Genomic DNA, 6026 nt, shown 5'->3' with positions numbered 1-6026 from the left:
CGTGTCTCTCTCCCCGTGTCTCTCTCCCCGTGTCTCTCTCTCCGTGTCTCTCTCTCCCCGTCTCTCTCCCCGTGTCTCTGTCTCTCCCCGTGTCTCTGTCTCTCCCCGTGTCTCTGTCCCTCCCCGTGTCTCTGTCCCTCCCCGTGTCTCTCTCTCCCCGTGTCTCTGTCCCTCCCCGTGTCTCTGTCCCTCCCCGTGTCTCTGTCTCTACCCGTGTCTCTCTCTCCCCGTGTCTCTCTCCCCGTGTCTCTCTCCCCGTGTCTCTCTCCCCGTGTCTCTGTCTCTCCCCGTGTCTCTCTCTCTCCCCGTGTCTCTCTCTCTCCCCGTGTCTCTGTCTCTCCCCGTGTCTCTCCCCGTGTGCGTTCCTTCCCGTAACCCTCCCGTGTCTCTCCGTGACCTCCGTGACCCCCACCCACCCCGGTCTCTTCCACGCCCGTTTTCCCCAACCCCGCCCCCCGGAGTCTGTGACTGTTGACACGTCTCGGCGTGTCGGGGTCGTCACGGGGAGAGACGGAGGCGAGGAGGTTCAGACAGCCGGAGAAGTCTCGCGACCCTCACCCATCACGCCTCCTCCTGCTCCTGCTGCTCCTGCTGCCCGCACAGAGAAGACTCCACTCCTCGTGGCGAGACACGGTCAGTCACTCACTCACAGTCACTCACTCACAGTCACTCACACACAGTCACTCAGTCACTCACACACAGTCACTCACACACAGTCACTCACTCACAGTCACTCACTCACAGTCACTCACAGTCACTCACACACAGTCACTCACAGTCACTCAGTCACTCACTCACTCACAGTCACTCACACACAGTCACACAGTCACTCACTCACAGTCACTCACTCACAGTCACTCACAGTCACTCACTCACAGTCACTCACACACAGTCACACAGTCACTCACTCACAGTCACTCACAGTCACTCACACACAGTCACTCACTCACAGTCACTCATAGTCACTCACTCAGTCACTCACAGTCACTCACTCACAGTCACTCACACACAGTCACTCACACACAGTCACACAGTCACTCACTCACAGTCACTCACTCAGTCACTCACAGTCACTCACACAGTCACACAGTCACTCACTCACAGTCACTCACACACAGTCACTCACTCACAGTCACTCACTCACAGTCACTCACAGTCACTCACTGGGTGTTCAACTCACACACAGTCACTCACACACAGTCACTCACACAGTCACTCACACCCAGTCACTCACAGTCACTCACACACAGTCACTCACACACAGTCACTCACAGTCACTCACTGGGTGTTCAACTCACACACAGTCACTCACTCACAGTCACTCACTCACAGTCACTCACTGGGTGTTTAACTCACACACAGTCACTCACACACAGTCACTCACTCACAGTCACTCACACACAGTCACTCACTCACAGTCACTCACTGGGTGTTCAACTCACACACAGTCACTCACTCACAGTCACTCACTGGGTGTTCAACTCACACACAGTCACTCACAGTCACTCACTCACAGTCACTCACTGGGTGTTCAACTCCCACACAGTCACTCACTCACAGTCACACACTCACAGTCACTGACTGGGTGTTCAACTCACACCGCTCACAGCAGGTGGCGTGCTCGCACAATGAACGTCAGCGCGGCTTTGTCTTCACGCGTCTGCTGAACTTCTTTCGCGCCGTACATAGCCAACCGTGCTTGTGTCACTCCACTGCTGGATGAAGGTCTCCTCCCCACACCGTGCCAACCACGGGAGTTGTTTGACCGCGGGGGGAGGGGGGGCGGCTTGTGGGTTGGATAGAGGCACTTTTCCGGTGTCGTTCAGCGAGATATCGGCCGCCGTGGGTCGGGAATCGAACTCAGCTGCCCCGGGTTGATTGCGCAGGGCGCTGACCACTGCCCCCCCCACCCCCGCCACCTCCCAGGCATTGACGGCCGCGTTGTTTGGGGTTCGATGGTGTGATGATGAAATGCGACGTTAAATCCGCCACCCACCCAACACAGCCAATGAAGTAAAAATTAACCCGTAAAAACAAAGTTTTTCACTATAAATCCTTCATATGCGTGGCGGCTAGAGTCCTCTCGTCCTCTGGCTTGAGATGGCTGCCACCTATGGGTCAGATGATTGCCTGCCACCATTAAGCAATTGGTAATTAAATATAATTTATTTTTTCTTAAAAAGTGTAAAATTTTGGAATCATTTTCACTAAAATAAATTGTCACGCACAACGAGTCTGTGTGCAAAATGTCAGCTCGATTGGATCACGGGAAGTGGGTTAAAAAACGACCGAAAGATTTGCACAGTCGTAAGCAAGCAAGCAAGTGAACTTAATATAAAGGTTTTTAAAAGAGCTTTAAATTTCGATGTAAAGCTTTCGTGACTGCAGGGATTCATCTTCTTGGTTCTTTCGGTAAAGTCACGTAGAAGGGAAATAATAAAATAATAAAAATATAAAACATAATAATATAATACGATTCTCACGACGTTTCGGCCACAACGCAAGCAGCCGTCCTCAGGTGAAGAACAGCCGTCGTCATTCAGACGCTGTCTTTCCGACAGACCTGTTCTTCACCTGAGGACGGCTGCTTGCGTTGTGGCCGAAACGTCATGAGAATTGTATTATATTATGTTTAATTTCTATTATTTTATTATCTCTCTCCTACGTGACTTTACCGAAAGAACCAAGAAGATAAAATCGCTTTGTCGCGTCAATGAGACGTGCCGATTAAGTGACACGAGTTCAGACTAAACCCACAGCAGCAGCAGCAGCGTTTACAATTCGCGTGCCGTGACGCCTCGCCGGTGTTTACAACTACCAGCATCGTCAGGTGCGACAGACACAGTTGTGGAGAAAAGTTGGTTGCGAAGGGTCTACGCGCGGAAAGGGATTGACCTGTGAACTTTGTGCAAATCGGCCAACGTGCTCTCTCTCCCCCTTGCGTATGTAGTCAGTCACCCTATTAATGGCATGTAAATGCTGTCAAACAATATACGACTCTATCTGGCAACAAAACTGACACCTTTTTTACGGGGAGTCATGTTTGCATAGACCACAATACCTGCAGTCATAATGCAAACAAAAAACACAACTCTGATAATGTATGCACTGTCCTTAAAGTTGATTGGTCCACACCCAGTTTTGTTGCCAGATAGAAGGGTAAAAAAACAATTATCATATTTTTTACTGGCAAATGAGGTTCCAATGGTGGAATATACGACTCATTCATGAGTAGTTTATTTGGGGTTGTATCGCCGTGTAGTGTGTAATATAAGTAAACTCTTACCTACAACCACTCCAGGCACGCGGCGACAGAGCCCATCAAATCGAATTGTGCGCTTTAGACAAAACCCGACATTTGATTCACAACACGACGATCTAAGACTTTAAAATATATATAAATATATAGATGACGAATCGTGACTACCGGTGTTGAACTCTCACGTGCGACGTTCATGTACGCCTGGTGTGACGTTCAGAGATCACCTGCTGCGCAGTGTCGGTGTGAGGAGAGAGAGAGAGGGCGCAACGCGCGATAGCGCCGCGGTTGATCGACGGTTGGAAGGCGCCGCCATCTTAGCGCCTTTGTGACGTCATGGAGCCGTCGTCTGAGCACGAGGTGGCCCTGCGGAGCACCGCGCATCGTGTCTACCTGGTCAGGCGCCCGCCAGCACAGAGCCTCCCCCCGCCAGGTGAGAGAGGAGAGCCCCCCCCCCCACACACACACGTGCCACCCCCCCCCCTCACACGTGCCACCCCCCCCCTCACACACACACACGTGCCACCCCCCCCCCCCACACGTGTCCCTCCACCACACACGTGCCCCCCCCCCCACACACATGCCCCCCCCAACACACACCACCCCCCCCCACACACACGTGCCCCCCCCCACACACGTGCCACCCCCCCCCACACACGTGCCACCCCCCCCCCCCACACACACACGTGCCCCTCTACCACACGCGTGCCCCCCTCTCCCACACACACTCGCGTTCACATGATAGTAAAGTAGACGTGTGAACTTCAGTGGAGTGTATGATAAACGTGCGTCCACCTTTGTTACAGTACGCAAGTGTACATGTGCGTGGACGTTGCACGGTGGTCTACGTGCCAATATGGCGGCAAGTGGCGCACGACCAGAGTGCGAGTTGGTGAATATCGATTATCGAGGGATGGCCATACTTCCCCCGCAGGCGTCGTCACCACCACGTTCAGGATTTGGGGCTCAGCGGCCTCAACATCCACCACCACCACCACGCCAACACCGCCACCGCACCGTGACCAGCGGCGCTCCCCGCCCGCCGACGACGACGCCGCCGCGAGCCCACGCCCCACGCCGACTCCCGCTCCGTGCGGCGACGACTCCACGCTCCCGGCTCCGGGTTCCCGCGACCTCCGCGACCCGCCGCCGCGTGCGTGCGGCGAGCCGGTGTTCCGCACGTGGGTGCGTCACCACGGCACGGTGCGCACGCTGCGCCTGCCCCAGGGCCGCGTGCTCGCCAGCCGCTCCGACTCGGGCGCCTGGCGCTGGGCCTGGCTGCCCTGCCCGGGGTGGTGACCACCACGGGGGTGGCGGGCGGGCACCCCGGGCCCCGCGCTTTGGGGGGCGGGGGGCGCGTTGACGTCGCTGCGTCAGATGTAATACTTCCGGTGTGGTGTGTATGTACATGTGTGTGTAGAACTTCTTTCGCACCGTACGCAGCTGACCGTGCTAATCGGAGGTGATTGAAGGTGTTGTCCCACCCCCACACGGTGTGATTTGCCTCGGGGCCCCACGACCCTCCCCTCCCTCGCTATGGACGGCCCTGTCGCTATCCCAGGGCGGTGTTCTTCATTGCATGGTGCACGGCCCACTGGTGGCCCTGACGTGCGGCCCTCCGACAATACACGACGAGTTCCAACACCCCCCCATCATCATCGTCGTGCTGCTGTCAACCCCCCCAATGGTTTAAAATGTTGTGGCAGCTCCATCACGCTGAGGATCTCTGATCAGCGAAAGTGGCCCCCCTCTGAACACGAGTGAATACTGGTCCAGATGGTCCTGTGGTCGGGGGAGAAGCGGGAGGGGGGGCCGCTCCTTGCCCAGGGCCGAGCGTAACCCCCGGATTGAGGCCCGCTGCTGCTACAGCTGCTTCAGCTGCTGCTGCAGCTGCTGCAGGTGCTGCTGGTGCTGCAGCTGCTGCTACTGCTGCAGCTGCTGCAGCTGCTGCAGCTGCTGCGAGCAACCGGCTCGGCTGGAGGGCAAGCAATGACCACCCTTTAAGTGTAAAAAAAAAAGCCTTTCATATGTTAAATCCGACTTTCTGAATTAAATACGATGTCTCCAAAGAATTCACTTCCCCATTGCGTTCGTTGTTTGGGGCTCACTGCCACTTCCTGGCATTGGATTCCCACGTGTGAGAGTCCTTCACCGTGCGATTGATCACAGCTCCGTGCTTCAACGACACGTCCACCTGGGCCATTGTTTTGTTATTGTACGACCACCGCAGTCTCGTCTGCGACACGAGGTGGCGCTGCAGCATTGACGAAGAGACCGCGTGACGTACTGCCACACGAAGTTCGCATACACCCATTCATAACTGGGTTTTTTCCATTACATCGTATAGGTGTTGCATATAAACTCATGAATCTAAGTTCACGTGTGCCAACGACTCAGAAACTCACAGGTTCAGAGACCCACAGACTCAGAAACCCGCAGACTAAGAAACCCACAGACTCAGAAACCCATAGATTCAGAGACCCGCAGACTCAGAAACCCGCAGACTAAGAAACCCACAGACTCAGAAACCCACAGACTCAGAAACCCACAGACTCAAAGACCCACAGACTCAGAAATCCACATTCAGAGACCCACAAACTCAGAAACCCGCAGACTAAGAAACCCACAGACTCAGAAACCCATATATTCGGAGACCCCACACACTCAGAAACCCACAGATTCAGAGACCCACAGATTCAGAAACCCACAGATTCACAAACGACCCACAGCCTCGGAGCCCCAGATAGTCCAAGGGTCAGAGCAAAAT

The sequence above is a fragment of the Lampetra fluviatilis genome, chromosome 36, assembly GCF_964198595.1.
Source record: "Lampetra fluviatilis chromosome 36, kcLamFluv1.1, whole genome shotgun sequence".
Taxonomy (NCBI): domain Eukaryota; kingdom Metazoa; phylum Chordata; class Hyperoartia; order Petromyzontiformes; family Petromyzontidae; genus Lampetra; species Lampetra fluviatilis.
This window is presented reverse-complemented; position numbering follows the sequence as displayed.